The sequence below is a fragment of the Chiloscyllium punctatum genome, chromosome 16, assembly GCF_047496795.1.
Source record: "Chiloscyllium punctatum isolate Juve2018m chromosome 16, sChiPun1.3, whole genome shotgun sequence".
Taxonomy (NCBI): domain Eukaryota; kingdom Metazoa; phylum Chordata; class Chondrichthyes; order Orectolobiformes; family Hemiscylliidae; genus Chiloscyllium; species Chiloscyllium punctatum.
The window spans coordinates 69,574,399-69,590,782 of NC_092754.1; the positions used below are offsets into that span (position 1 = coordinate 69,574,399).

The following is a 16,384-nucleotide window of genomic DNA, read 5'->3' on the forward strand; positions in this document are numbered from 1 at the left end:
AGCATTTCCTGTCAATGTTGGGGAAGGTAAAGTCCCCCCTAATGACCATCCTGTTCCTTTCACTCCTACCCAGAATAATTTTTGCTAATCCTCTCTTCCACCTCCCTGCAACTCTGCGGAGGCCTATACAAAAACTCCAAGCAGTGTAACGTCTCCTCTCCTGTTTCTAACCTCAGCCCACATTACCTCAGTAGACGAGTCCTCATCAAAAGTTCTGTCAGCCACCGTTATACTATCGTTGACTAACAAGGCCACACCTCTCCCTCTTTTACCGTCTTGGCTGTTCTTAATGAAAGATCAAAACCCTGGAACCTGCAACATCCATTCCTCACCCTGCTCTATCCATGTCTCCAAAATGGCCACAACATCCAAGTCCCAGGTACCTATCCGTGCTGCAAGCTCACCTACCTTATTGTGGATACTCTGGCCTTGATGTAGACACACTTCAAACCACTTCGCTGTCTGCCAGCACATTCCTGTGACCCTGAAATCCTGTCCCTGTCCTTCCTGCTCTCATCCTCCTGTGCATTGCAGCTACACCCCTGGTTCCCAACCCCCTGCTGAGTTAGTTTAAACCCACCCGAATAGCACCAGCAAATTTCCCACCCTGGTTCAAGTGAAGACTGTCCTGTTTGTACAAGTCCCACTTTCCCCAATTATCCAAAAACCTGAAACCCTCCCTCCTGCACCATCCTTACAGCCACGTGTTCAGATAATATCTCTCCCTATTCCTTGCTCTGCTATCACGTGGCATGGGTAACAAACCAGAGATAACCACTCTGTTTGTTCTAGCCCTCAGCTTCCACCCTAGCTCCCTGAAATCCTGCCTTACATCCCTATCCCTCTTTCTACCTATGTCGTTGGTACCTACGTGGACCATGGTTTGGGGCAGGACACCCTCTCCCTTCAGGACCCCAAAGACATGATCCAAGACATCACGCACCCTAGCACCTGAGAGGCAACACACCAACCGCGAGTCTTGTTCGTTCCCAACAAACCTTCTATCTGACCCTCTAAGTATCGACTCCCCAATGACTAATACTCTCCTGCTTTCCCTCCTTTCCTTCTGGTGCAAGAGACCTGGGCCCCAGTGCATACCCCTAGTAGGACGTTTTCCCCCCTCAACAGTACCCTCTGACGTATACAGCAGGAAGAAAATAAAAATAAGTCGTCCCTCCTCACCCAGGAACCTCTGCTCTCCAACTTCAAATGTAAAACCTCAACTCAGTGACTCCCCACTCCTGGGTTGCTGCTGCCGCTGAAAAATAGAAAATGTCACCTGTTTTTTTTTGTGGTTAGCACTGCTGCCTCACAGCACCAGAGCCCCGGGTTCAATTCCCCTCCCACGTCTGCGCGGATATCCTCCCACAGTCCCAAGATGTGTGGGTTAGGGTGAATTGGCCACGCTAAATTGCACCATTGTATTAGGTGATGGGGAATGGGGCTGGGTGTTTTGCTCTTCGGCGGGTCGGTGTGGACTTGTTGGGCCGAAGAGCCTGTTTCCACACTGAAGGGAATCTGACCGAAAGTTCTGGAATTTATATATTGATGAACTGAAACCTGCAACCCCTTCTAAAAGATGAAGGAATCAGCAGCGGTCCAGGTTTGTGCCAAACATTGCATCGGTTGCAAAACACTGTGATATTTTGCTATTAATTCTGTGTCTTATGATCCTGCAGCACAGCCACCCGCAGAAGGAGCAGCGCTGCAGAAGCTAGTGCTTCCAAATACACCTGGGTGGGCGGGGTTTACCAGGAGGGGCGGGGTTTAGATGGGGGACGGGTTTTAGCGGGTGGGCGGTGCTCATGGGCGGGGCGTGTCGCGTGAGGTTCGCGCGCTGGTAGGCGGGGCGGGGCTCAGCGGACGATACGGCGCGTCCAGCCTGGACGCACGCGGCTTTGTGGGCGGTTGCGCGTGAGGGATGGGGGCGTGGTTTTGCCTCGCGCGGTGTTCGCGGCGAAGGGGTGGGGTTTAGTGCAGGAGGGGGAAAGAGGTTTGGTTCCCAGAGGCGGGGCTTTGTCCCGAAGCGGCGGGGCTTATGACCTGCTTCAGGAAGGGGCGGGGTCTACGAGCTGCGTTCGGAAGGGGCGGCGTTGACGTGTGACGTTGGCGGAGGAGGGGGCGGGACCAGGACCTGGACCAGTGGGCGTGGCCATCCCGAAGCCGGAAGTGTGCCCGCGGCCTGTTTCCTCCGCTGGAGCCTCGCCTGCAGCAAGTAAGGTAAAGCTTTATCAATATTTCCTTTTACAGAGTTTGTATTTAATAACCAGTAATGGATACTCAATATCATCATAAAGTCCCAAAATGCAATTCATTTCAATCCATTGCAGATAAGCACTAAGAGTTAATTTTCTACAGGATTCAACAGTCTCAGCACTAAAATGGTCTCACAAGGGAACGGCTGTGAATGTTATCACTTGGTGTCCTGTTCACACAGATTCACCGATGCTGAGGCAAACGTTCTTCATTGCCTTACAGCATCCTGTTCTCACTTGGTGAGCCCAGGTGTCCCTATCTTTAAGTTCTCTCCTCATTCTGAGCCTTCCTGCCTGTTTATTTTCTAGTGCAGTAAATGTATTCAATGATTCAGCATTACATTTTAGTCTGAATGTTTAAAGACAAGTTTTAAGGCTATAGACTTTATCACCCAGATGCCCACACTCTCATTCCTCCCTTTGATTGCACCGCGATCACAGAAAGAGAAGGCTAGTCCAAACGAATGCCCTTCAAGGTGGTCCAGCCGTCAACATCCTGTAGAGAGGCACCACCATCTTCACAGCTCATCTGGTCATATTTATCATCACCATCGACACGTGTGGGTGAGCCATCAGATCGCGAAAGGAACATCTGGGGCAAATCTATATCACTAAGGGCCCTCATAAGCCTAGCAATTAAATACCTAACAATACCAATACTGACAAACAGACATCGCTACATTGATAAGCCAATTGTATCATCAGCCCGATCTGCAGTTTCCCCAACTGGTCCCTTCAGTCATTCTGTCACGGAATACCTGAATCTCTTCTTGTATCTTAGTAATATTGCTAGTGAGATTGGGAATGCCCATAGTGCGTTTATCTTGGACAATGGTGCAGACCTCACCCTCCCGGGCGAGTATATAGTCTAAGGCATATCGATTCTGCACAGAGTAAAGACACAGGTCTGATAATCCCAGTTTACTCTGTTCCAGAGCCTCTTTACTCTTATTTCCTCAAATGGTCAGGCCACAAAAGAGGGAATTGCGTTTCTGTTGACTTGTCATCCCTGCCGATCCTTCCAACCTCAGGGTACTCTGGATTCCCCAGCCTATCGGGTGTCCTCTATTGTCACCCAGTCCATTGGGATCCTTCCAGTTGGAGCAAGGTTGGCTGAGACCGACCGCTGCATCCTCCTCAGAGGGAGGTTCCATCGACTTGTCCACTGGCCTGGACAAGGTACTGTTGTGGGAACAAGGGCTCCGATAGTGACCTTATGAGGGACATCTTTGCCATCCAGGACAAGGAAATTGGTAGCTTTACCTTAGCTGAAGAAATAATAGTCTGGTTTGGTGTATATTAGGGAGAGTTTGTCAAAAGAGGTTACTGAAATGTTACAGCAGGGGGTCTGGTCAGGTCTACAGGAGTATAGGGTCAACGTTTTGCAAGAGGAGTCGCTTGAGCGCTGTAAGAAATGGGCCAAGTGACTCGAGCACTCGCACTGTATGGGAGACAATGGTCCTCAGAATGCTGTTCCCGTTGGGCTCTCCCTTAGCTCTATTGTACATGGTCTTGGTGACAGTATCAGGTTCTGAAAAGAGAAAAGGCCTATAAATGCACAAGGGAAGGGTTCCGTTCCAGGTCCATGTGCCACATCAGGCCTGCTGTACCCCAGGCAGTGTTACACCAGCTGTTTGTATACACAGACCGGAGGTATTGGAAAGTGATATTTCTCTTCACAGGATCGGCAGTAGGAAGTCTGGAATTAGGGACTGGGGACGGGGCAAGTAAGTCATCTCCCGCTAGAGAGGAGTAACATACTACTGCCTCTGGGGTGAAGAGCATTCTGTGGGCCTGTATAAATAAGTTCCTTGTGGATTGAGGAGTTTCCCCTATCAGGCTTCCCTTTTCTCGAGTCGGCCCGTCCTACAAAAAGGGATGGTGTTCCTGGGCGTACTTAAAATATTTACCATAGTGACGGGGTTGATCATTTTTATCCTCACTCGGCTTGCGTCTGCAGATAAAATCAAAAAGACAGGTTCGGTAAAGACATGGTAACTCCCCCTGATTTCTACTGTCCAGATGGACCATCTGGTCTTTCTGATGGAAGAGTCCATTACAACAATCAATCTTCATCACGTTCCACACGTCAAAGGGGTCTGGTCCGGTGCACTGGACGACATCTCCTCAGTATGGGTGGTGATAACCTCTGATCATTCCCGGTCCCATCCATACTTAGTGGCTTTCCCCATTAGGATGTTGTACGTGATCAGAAAGGTGAGGAGATAAGTGATCCCCCACATGTCCCTCCTCTTAGTTCAAGTATCTGTAATAAGATTAACATTAGAACAACAGCAGGATTCAAAAACCCAACTGGACAGGGTCCACTCCTTTTGTTGGGATTCCAGAATTCTCTCCTCATCTTTCCCCCTTTTGATTGGTGCAGTCAATCAATTTACAATGGTGCAGTTGGACCCAAGCTGAGCGCCCAGCGACTGTGACCGCCGTAGGGGTGGGAAGTAAAACCTGGAAGGGGCCATCCCAACGAGGGTGGAGACCTTTGCCAGTCCAGTTCTTGACGAGCACCAACGAACCGGGCTCTCCCCGTAACGAGGCTGAAAGGGAGGGAACATCGCTGTAGGTCGTACGCTCCTGGGAGTGAAAGACACGCATAACACTAGTTAGAGCAAGAACATAACCAATCATTGCTTCGGTCATGTGGTGGACGTGGACTGAGAAGGGAGCCGAATCGTTCCAAGGGGTACGGAGGGGGTGACCAGAGAGACTCTCAGCTGGAGACAGTCGTGTCTTGCCCGCAGACATGGATCACATCTGGAATAAGGCCACAGGGATTAGCATAACCAGGAGAGGCCAGACTCGGCCATTAATTTGGCAAGTTTAGTCTTGCGTCTGGTTAAAAAATTCAACAAGGCCGGCTGCCTGAGGATGATAAGCACCGTGCAGTTGCCAACAAATACAAAGCTGGGAACAGAGTTCTCCGTTAATATTACATGCAAAGTGTGGTCCATTGTCTGAGCTAATGCACGCAGGTATACTGAAGGGGGGAATTATTTCCTTAAACAAAACCTTCACCGCACTCTCAGCAGTAGTGTTAGGAGGAGGGGAGACTTCAATCCACTTTGAAAAGACATCAACAATAAGCAAAACATATTTATAGCAACTCAACTCATTTCTCCAACTCAATGAAGTCCAGGTGAAGTGTCTCCAAGGGACCCTCCAGCAAGGGAGTTCTCGTAGAGATACTTGAACTAAGAGGTGGGGGATCGCCTACCCACTGACCTGTTTGATCACGTACAACATCCTGATCGGGAAAGTCACTGACTGAATATCAATGCGATCTGAAAATGATCTGAGATTATCCTGGTGTCATCTGGTGCACCAGACCAGACGCTTTCAACATGGAGTCGCTTGAGCGATGGAGTGAGCTGCCAGAGGAAGTGGTGGGGGTGCTGGTACGATGACATGTCCTGGATGGACATATGAATATGATGGGTCAGGGCCAAGTGATGGCAAATGTGACTGGAGTCATAGAGATGTACAGCACAGAAACAGACCCTTCGGTCCAACTCCGTCCTTGCTGACAAGAGAGCCAACCCAATTTAGTCCCAGCTGTCAGCTCCCGGCTCATATAGGGGCCAAGTGATGGCAAACGTGACTAGATTAATTTAGGATATCTGGGCAGGTTGGACCAAAGGGTCTGTTTCCGTGCTGTGTGACTCTAATTGTCTTCAGTGAAAGCAGAAGTGTGGTTGTGAAGGCTGGATTTTCAGAGCATGTTTTGCCCTGACTGGGAGCAGAAGGGTTTGACTGAAGTGTGTCGGTGTTAATGGCTTGATGTCTCATTTTGCTCCCACCTTCCCGGGGTCATTAACCATTTTGTGTCTGGTCCTTCCTCAAGAAGCTGCATTGCAGGTTCACCCTGAATTGACACTTTTTTATTGCTTCCCAAAATCAGACCTGCTCACACTCAGCAGTATCCCAGTGTTGTGAAAGATATTAACTTTCAGGTGGAGGTATCCAAAATTCAGAGAGATGTCAGTCTTGATGTTTTTGCTTTTTCTGCCCCTGTAAGATCCTGAATCAGCACCTTCAGGGGAATTAGTTAGAGTGGAGTGAGAACAGAGGGGAAGGGAGAGTGGGATGGTACTTTCAATATTGTGGAACAACAAAAGAATATTCCACAGAAAGTAGAATTGCTTGTTCTGAATTTCTACCCTGCACTGATAGTGATGACGTTTGTAATCTCTTTTTGCAGAGTATATGAAAATCTGACGACTTGAAGTTTCAAAATCAACAGATGAAGGGCTTATTCCCGAAACATTGACTCTCCTGTTCCTCGGATGCTGCCTGACCTGCTGTGCTTTTCCAGCGCCACATTTTTTGACTGACTCTCCAGTGTCTGCAGTCCTCACTTTGATGTCAATGTCTGACAGTCTCTGAATCCATCGGGACCACAACGGTTTTTGACTGTGATTTCTGTGAGAGGGATCAACGCTTTTTGGTTCCTCTTTGAGGACGTTTTCAGCATCAGTGGGACTGGACGAGAGACCCCACTGTTACAGCGCACTGTGTGTGGAGCCTGAAACAGTTATACGGCCTGGGAAGGGGACTTCACGGCAGGGAGGGGCTCTACACGTGTTTGTGTGCAGCTGAAGCTGTGGCCATGGAGAAACCTGAGGAATCAGGCCCTGTGGAGAAACCGTGGAAGTGTGGTGACTGTGGGAAAGGCTTCCGTTTCCCGTCTGCCTTGGAGACTCATCGGCGCAGTCACACCGGGGAGAAGCCATTCCTCTGCCCTGTCTGCAGAAAGGCCTTCAGACATTCCTCTAACCTGCAGGCCCACCAGCGGATCCACACGGGGGAGAAGCCCTTCCGCTGTCCCGAGTGCGGGAAGGGCTTTGGCACATCCTCCCACCTGCTGACTCACCAGCGGATCCACACGGGAGAGAGGCCATTCACCTGCTCTCAGTGCGGGAACGGCTTCAGGTATACCTCCCACCTGCTGACCCACCAGCGTGTCCACACGGGAGAGAGACCCTTCAGCTGCCCCAAGTGCGGGAAGGCCTTCAGCACTTCCTCCAACCTGCTGACCCACCAGCGGGTCCACACGGGGGAAAGGCCGTTCACCTGCTCTCTGTGCGGGAAGGGCTTCACCTGCTCCTCCAACCTGCGGAACCACCAGCGTATCCACACGGGGGAGAGACCCTTCAGCTGCCCCGAGTGTGGGAAGGGCTTTACCCAGGTCTCCTCCCTGCTGACCCACCAGTGGGTCCACACCGGGGAGAAGCCAGTTACCTGCTCTCAGTGCGGGAAGGGGTTCACCAGCTATTCCTCCCTGCTGGTCCACCAACGGATCCACACGGGGGAGAGGCCCTTCACCTGCTCTCAGTGCGGGAAGGCCTTCACATACTCCTCCCACCTGCAGAAGCACCAGCGAGTTCACGTGCCATCACAGGGGAATTGAAGGAGTGACGGCCGAGTGCCAATATCAGTTGGACTGTCGACCTGTTTCCGGGGACTCCTGGGTTCAAATCCCACCACGACAGATGTCAGAATCGGTATTCGGTCAGAAATGTGGAGTTCGGAATCTAACGATGAGACCGTTTCAGGGAGGGGGACTCTGGTGGGGGAGAAAGCCCCCATCTGATTTCCCCCTCTCCCTTGTTAGGGAAGGGAACCGCCATTGTGGGAAAGGATTCACTCAGTCGTTCCAGCTGCATCCTTTACCCGGTCTGGTCTTCACCTGACTCCAGACCCACAGCAGTCTGGTTGACTCTACACTGCCCCTTCCTGGCAAATGAGCAGGGAGCCACTTACTTGGAGACGGGGTACAGGTTAAAATTGCTGAGTGATGCAATACTTCCTCCGGGTTACGGATGTACCAAGGATCCAATTACAAAGGGACAACTTGGTGCTGGCCAATAGTGAAGACAGTGAGGGGGGGTGTGGGACAGGGGAGGTGTGGTGTGTGCAGGCAGTCAATACATGTAACAGCTTGTAACTTTGACTTTGGAAACAGAACCAGTCTGACTCAAGATTGGGATGCAGGCAGACTCTGACCTCACACCTTTAATGCATTGTCTGAGCTGAGATGTGAGCTTTTGCTATCAAACCTTGTTATCTCGATTCTGGGATTCACATTGTAATGAGACCTGCAACCTATTTGAAAAGGTGGAAGACTTAACAATCCAGGTTTGTTGAATATACCATTTCAGTGGCAGGACGCTGGAATGTTTTGCTCTAAATTGTGTCTCAGGATCTTATCCTCCACAACCACCTGATGATGAGGCAGCACTCCAAAAGTTACTGCTTCCAAAGAAGCCTGTTGGACTACAACGTGGAGTTGTATGATTCTAGAATCTGGTCTCCAGCATCTGCAGTCCTTGTTTTTACCTTGTTGATTTTAACCCTACTGTGAATCCTCTTGCAAGGATGCCTGCCTTGAAGAAGTTTTCCTCCTCTGTCTACAAGAATCTCAGGGAGTCCCTCTCCCACTGCAACTCCCAGGTCATTTCCTCTGCCCTGAGGCTCTTCAACCATATCCTGAAACAGACTCGCTACCACAGCCCCATTCGCTTCCTCAGTGCCTGCCTCCGTAACCAACTCATCCTACACAGACTCTGGACCACCTTTAAACCAGCAGAGTTCGGATCCGAACAGGACAAACAGTACAGACTACAGATTCAAAAACACCAGCAACGGTTCTCCTTCAGGATCTTCCGCTCCACGCTTGCAGCAATGCGCCGTCACCTAACCTCTCTCCAGTCAGCCCTGCCTCAGCTGAGGGCCACACTCTCTCAGAATTGCAAAGGACCCACTCTGTACTACATCCTCAGGAGAATTCATACTCTCAACAAACAGTATTTCAACTCCATCTTAAACATCAAAAACTGTAAGTATAACAAACTTTTATCCACCCACCTCCATAACCAGCGCTCCTCAAACATTCCAGAAGATTCCCCCGGCCTCTGAAATTGCTCGGACGCCATTAGCCATGCGGCTGGTGCAGCTGCCGCCCCCACGCTGATTGATGTCACTTCCGCCCCCATCATGGCTACTCCCACAGCCACTTCCGCCCCTCACAATTCCTTGTGCGTCACATGTGACGTCATTTCTGCCCCTCACATCATCGCTGATGTCACACGCTCAGTGACTTCCGCCACCTCTACTGCTGTGGTCACCCCCACTTCCGCCCCCACCAACGCCACTCACCTGCATTCTGCTGACATGCCCCCCACAGATCCCACCGTCACCATTCCTGGCCTACAGAACCCTGAGGGGAACACCACCCCTGCTCATGACTCCACCCCCCATTCCCCCTCCCCCCATCACACCCACTCCAGTTACCGGCTCCGCCCCCACTCCCAGCTCCACACCCACACCAGATCCCAGCCCTGCCGCGTTTTCACCATCCCCCCAGACCTCCCCCTCACTGAGGACGAACGATTAGTCCTCAGCAAAGGACTCATCTTCATCCCCCTCCGTCCACACATCAATGAATTTAATACACGCCGTGATGTCGAACACTTCCTCCGCCTCCGAGCTTACTTTCACAATCTGGACTCCCGCCCACCTCCAATACACTGCATCCACCTGGACACCCCGCGCTGGCGTATTACCTGCCCTCGACCTCTTCACTTCCAACTGCCGCCGGGACATTAACCGCCTCAACCTGTCTACCCCCCCTCCCCCACTCCAACCTCTCACCCTCACAACGCGCAGCCCTCCAATCCCTCTGCTCCAATCCCAACCTCACCATCAAGCCAGCGGATAAAGGGGGCGCAGTGGGAGTCTGGCGCACTGACCTCTACGCCGCTGAAGCCAAACGCCAACTCGAAGACACCTCTTCCTACTGCCCCCTCGACCATGACCCAACCCCCATCACCAACCCATCATCTCCCAGACCATACAGAACCTCATCACCTCAGGAGATCTCCCACCCACAGCTTCCAACCTCATAGTCCGGGAACCCCGCACTGCCCGGTTCTACCTCCTTCCCAAGATCCACAAGCCTGGCCACCCTGGCTGACCCATTGTCTCAGCATGCTCCTGCCCCACTGAACTCATCTCTACCTACCTATACACTGTCCTATCCCCCGAGTCCAGGAACTCCCCACATCTGTTCGAGACACCACCCACGCCCTCCACCTCCTCCAAGACTTCCGTTTCCCCGGCCCCCAACGCCTTATCTTCACCATGGATATCCAATCCCTCTACACCTCCATCCGCAATGTCCAGGGCCTCCAAGCCCTCCGTTTTTTCCTCTCCAGACGTCCCCAACAGTACCCTTCCACCGACACTCTCATTCATTTGGCTGAACTGGTCCTCACCCTTAACAATTTCTCCTTCGAATCCTCCCACTTCCTCCAGACCAAAGGGGTAGCCCATGGGCACACGTATGGGCCCCAGCTATGTTTGTGTCTTTGTTGGCTCCGTAGAACAGTTGATCTTCTGTAATTACACCGGCACCACTCCCCACCTCCTCTTCCGCTACATTGATGACTGCATTGGCGCCACCTCGTGCTCCCACGAGGAGGTTGAGCAATTCAGCAACTTCACCAACACATTCCACCATGACCTTAAAGTTAACTGGACCATCTCTGACACCTCCCTCCCCTTCCTCGACCTCTCCATCTCCATTAATGATGACCGACTTGACACCGACATTTTCTACAAACCCACCGACTCCCACAGCTACCTGGATTACACCTCTTCCCACACTACCTCTTGCAAAAATGCCATCCCGTATTCCCAATTCCTCCGCTCCCGCCGGATCTGCTCCCAGGAGGACCAGATCCACCACAGAACACACCAGATGCCCCCCTTCTGTAGAGACTGCAATTTCCCTTCCCACGTGGTTAAAGGTGCCCTCCAAGGCATCTCGTCCACATCCCGCACTCCTGCCCTCAGACCCCACCCCTCCAACCGTAACAAGGACAGAACGCCCCTGGTGCTCACCTTCCACCCTACCAACCTTCGCATAAACCAAATCGTCTGCCGACATTTCCGCCACCTCCAAAAAGACCACACCAGCATGGATATATTTCCCTCCCCACCCCTTTTCCGCCTTCCGTATCTACTTGGTTAGGTCCACCCCCCCAAAACCCATTAGGAAGACTGGGTGCCTCCTACCAGAGCGCTTTAGGGAACATCTCCGGGACACCCGCACCAATCAACCACACCGCCCTATGGCCCAACATTTCAACCGCCGCTCCCTCACCACCAGACGCCTGGAGGAAGAACGCCTCATCTTCCGCTTCGGAACACTTCAACCCCAGGACATCAATGTGGACTTCAACAGTTTCCTCATTTTCTCTTCCCCCACCTCACCCTAGTTCCAAACTTCCAGCTCAGCACTGTCCCCCTGACTTGTCCTAACTTTCTATTTTCTTTTCCACCTATCCACTCCACCCTCCGCCTTGACCTATCACCTTCATCCCCTCCCCCACTCGCATATTGTACTCTATGCTACTTTCTCCACTCCCCCACCCTCCTCTCACTGGTCTCTCCACGCTTCAGGCTCTCTGCCTTTATTCCTGATGAAGGGCTTTTGCCCGAAACGTCGATTTCGAAGCTACTTGGATGCTGCCTGAACTGCTGTGCTCTTCCAGCACCACTAATCCCGAATCTGGTTTCCAGCATCTGCAGTCATTGTTTTTACCCAATAGTAAAGACAGGGTGGGGGGGGTGAGGAGGAGGGGAGGTGTGGGGTTCAAAAAGCAACTGCTTTTTCTCTGCCTTTTTGCTGGGGGGATCTGAAGCTGTAACAAAGTTGGTTTGCAATAAAGGTTACCTGAACTTAACACCGGGCTCAGACTCTCATTGAAAGCTTTCAGCTCCGAGAGGTTTTTGTTTTAAAGCTGCTCATTTCTTTCAGCCTCCTGCACTAAGTTTAGAACATGGAACAATCCAGCGCTGGGGAACTCAAAACTAGGGGGGGCATTTTTATTTAAATAAAAGGAGAGAGATTTAAAAGAAACCGGAGGGGCAATATTTTGAAAGAGGGTGATTTGCATGTGGAATGAACTTGCTGAGGATGTGGTAGATGCAGGTACAGTGACAACATTGAAACAGCATTCAGATGGATACATGAGTAGAAAGGTTTAGAGGGATATGGGCCAAATGCAGGCAAGTGGGACTGGTTTAGTTTGGGAATCCTGGTCAACATGGACAAATTGGACCGAAGTGTCTGTTTCTGTGCTGTATATCTTTATCGAAACCAGTAGATTTCTGAAAGGGGCTTGACAGGATAGATGCAGATAAAATGCTCCTTTGTGGGGAGGGTCATCGAATTCCGACAAGGTGGAAGCAGGCCATTCAGCCCATCTATTTCACTCTGGCCCTCTGAACAGTATCCCACCCATACCCAACCCCTCCCCCGGCCCCGCCCATCCCTCCCCGGCCCCGCCCATCCCTCCCCCGGCCCCGCCCATCCCCCCACGTGCAGACGTCACGCGGGGGTGAAGGCGGTTGGGAGGAGAAGTCGCTCGAGCGAGGAAGCGGCGGGAGGGCGGCCGTTAGGAAAATCCCTGTTTAATCCTCGGGCTGTTTACCCCCCTCACTGTCTGTTTAATCCTTGGGCTGTTTACCCCCCTCACTGTCTGTTTAATCCTCGGGCTGTTTACCCCCCTCACTGTCTGTTTAATCCTCGGGCTGTTTACCCCCCTCACTGTCTGTTTAATCCTCGGGCTGTTTACCCCCCTCACTGTCTGTTTAATCCTCGGGCTGTTTACCCCCCTCACTGTCTGTTTAATCCTCGGGCTGTTTACCCCCCTCACTGTCTGTTTAATCCTTGGGCTGTTTACCCCCCTCACTGTCTGTTTAATCCTCGGGCTGTTTACCCCCCTCACTGTTACTTGTGTAATTGCTGAGGGTAGTGTGTAAATCCTAGTGAAGGAGATTATACACCAGCATGTATATGTTCCTCAGTTATTGAAGGGGCAGGACCTGTTGAGAATGGTTAGTAAATGTGGTGCACTAAGCCTTGTTAACATGGATAGAGTTTATTATTTGGAAAAGTAGACTTTATTATTTAGAGTCATAGAGATGGAAACAGACCCATTCGGTCCAACCTGTCCATGCCAACCAGGCCTGTGTCTCAATTGGCAAAATAGACAGACAGGAGATGGAAGAGCAAGCCAGGCAGTATCAGGAGGTGGCGAACGTGGTGCCACTGTTTAAGAAGGGTGGTAAGGACAAGCCAGGGAACTATAGACCAATGAGCCTGACATCAGTGGTGGGCACATTGTTGGAGGGAATCCTGAGGGAGAGGACGTACATGTATTTGAAAAGGCAAAGACTAATTAGGGATAGTCAACATGGTTGTGTGTGTGGGAAATCATGTCTCACAAACTTGATTGAGTTTTTTGAGGAAGGTAGAGCAGTAATGTGATCTATATGGACTTCAGTAAGGCACACTTGACATAACCGTGCAGGCTCCTCGCTATTTTTGATGTTCATGTTACCTCGAACCCTCATGATTATATTAATCTCAATGAGGTCACCCCTCAACCTCCTGTGCTCCAGTGAAGAGAGTCTCAGCCTCTCCTTATAACTTAAACCCTCCAGTCCTGGCAACATCCTGGTAAGTCTTTACTGAACCCTCTATAATAGTATTCTTCCTGTTACAGGGCCACCAGAAGCGTTCTCAGTACTCTACAAGTGGCTTCACCAACATCCTGGACAACTTCTAAATGATGTCCCAACTCCTTTATTCAATGGTGTGAACAAATAAGGTAAGTGTGCTGAATGCCTTCTGAACCACCCTTCCAACCAGTGATGCAACTTTCAATGAAGTATGTACCTGAACCCACCCCCACCCCCACCATATCCCTCTGTACAAGCCCTGCCCTTCCTTATTTTAGGAAAATGCAACCCCTCACTTATCTATACCTCTCTCATACACACGTTCTTTCTCAGATGTACACACACACCCCCAACACCCTCTCACAGGCTTCTCCTCCATCACACTCCCTTTACAAAGCATGTGCACACATTCTCTCTCTCACACACACACACATAACGATGGGGTGCATTTGCAGAATTATATTTGCAGATATATTCAATTTTGCACAAAAAGCACACAACACACAGGTAGTCAATCCATGTAATATCTTATAAATTCCTAGTTTGGAAATAGAACCAGTCCGATTTAAGATTGGGAAACTGACACACCTTTCCTGCATTGTCTGGGCTGAGCTGTCACCAGTTTCAAAAAAAAAACCTTAAATGATCTCGAGAATATGACTTAATAATAGTTCTGGGATGGACACATTAACGAAACCAGCTACTTATTCACTGCTCTGATACAGGACATTGGAAACTTAGTGCAGGAGGCTGCAAGAAATGAGCAGCTTTAAAACAAAAACTTGGAGCTTTAATGAGAGCCTGAGTCTGGCAGAATGTTCAGGTAACCTTTATTGCATCCCAACATTGTTACAGCTTCAGATCCCCCCAGCAAAAAGGCAGAGAAAGAGTAGTTGTTTTTTAGACAGCTCAACAACAGGGGGAGGAGCAAGGGGCGGGGCAAGGCCAACAGCAGGTCCCCGCACTACGCCTGCGTTACCTTGCACAGTTTACAAAAATCCCTTCCCCTTCAGATACTCCCCACAGTGTGGGAGCAGGCCACTCGGCCCAAAGACTACACACTGATCCTCCGAAGGGTAACCCACCCACACAATTCCCCTACCCCTATTGCTCAACATTTACCCCTGACTAATGCACCTAACCTGCACATCCCTGTGCACGATATCCCAACCCAATCTTGTCCCACCTTCCAGCAGGGGGCCCATATCCCTCCAGTTGCCTTTTAAATGTTGTAATTGTACCAGCCTCCACCACTTCCTCTGGCAGCTCATTCCATACACGTACCACCTTCTAAATGAAAAGGTTGCCTCTTAGGTCTCTTTCGTATCTTTCCCCTCTCACCGTAAACCTATGCCCTCTAGTTCTGGACTCCCCCATCCCAGGGAAAAGACTTTGTCTCTCTATCCTATATATGCCCCTCATGATTTTATAATCCTATAGAAGGTCACCCCCCCAGCCTCTGACGCTCCAGGGAAAACAGCCCCAGCCTGTTCTGTCTCTCCCTATAGCTCAAATCCTCCAGCCTTGGCAACATCCTTGTAAATCTTTTCTGAACCCTTAAGTTTCACAACATCTTTCTGATAGGAAGGGAACCAGAATTGCACACAATATTCCAACTGTACAGGAGTAACATGACCTCCCAACTCCTGTACTCAATATTCTGACCAATAAAGGAAAGCATACAAAACACCATCTTCACTATCCTGTCAACCTGCAATTCCACTTTCAAGGAGCTATGAACTTGCACTCCAAGGTCCCTTTGTTCAGCAACACTCCCTAAGACTTTACCATTAAATGTATAAGTCCTGCTAGGATTTGCTTTCCCAAAGTGCAGCACCTCTCATTTACCTAAATTAAACTCCATTTCCCACTTCTCAGCCCATTGGCCCATCTGATCAAGATCCCATTGTAATCTGAGGTAACCTCCTTCGCTGTCCACTACACCTCCGATTTTGGTGTCATCTGCAAACTTACTTACTATACCACTTATGCTCACATCCAAAACGTAGTGGGCCCATTATCTATTTTCAAAGTGGAATTTACAATATATTACATGTATTGACTGCCTGCAGATTGTGCAGTCTTTCAGCAAAGTAGAATGTTTAGGGTGCAGGTTTGCTCGCTGAGCTGTAGGTTTGATATCCAGACATTTCATTACCTGGCAAGGTAACATCATCAGTGGTGACCTCCAAGTGAAGTGAAGCTGTTGTCTCCTACTTTCTATTTATATCTTTCTCCTGGGTGGGGTTCCGGGGGGGGTTTGCAAGGACTGCCACAAACACTACGTCAGACAAACAGGAAGAAAGTTAGCCACCAGGATACACTAACACCAGCTAGCCACAAAAAGACCCGACCCTCTATCCCTCGTAGCCCTACGTACGGATGAAAATAACCCCACAATTTCGACTGGGGCAAGCTAAGCAAAGACATGCCAGAGAATTCCTAGAGGCCTGGCACTCCAACCACAACGCCAGAAACAAACACATAGATCTAGATGCCATCTATCAACCCCTCAGAAAATGAACAGGAAATGACATCACCACAAACCCCAGGAACCCTATCCAGGACAAACATATAAATAG

The 16,384-nt window shown here is 50.3% G+C and overlaps 1 protein-coding gene across 1 annotated transcript in view; it reads left to right on the forward strand.

Annotated features, from left to right (window-relative positions):
- Positions 1 to 7,678: 7,678 nt before the first annotated feature.
- The window catches only part of LOC140487199 (uncharacterized), a 71,480-nt gene continuing 62,774 nt past the window's right edge, over positions 7,679 to 16,384 (forward strand). Inside the window, exons 1-2 of the mRNA XM_072586848.1 lie at positions 7,679 to 9,108; positions 13,847 to 13,951. The gene's annotated coding sequence lies outside the window, so the exon portion shown is untranslated. The remainder of the gene's footprint in view (positions 9,109 to 13,846; positions 13,952 to 16,384) is intronic.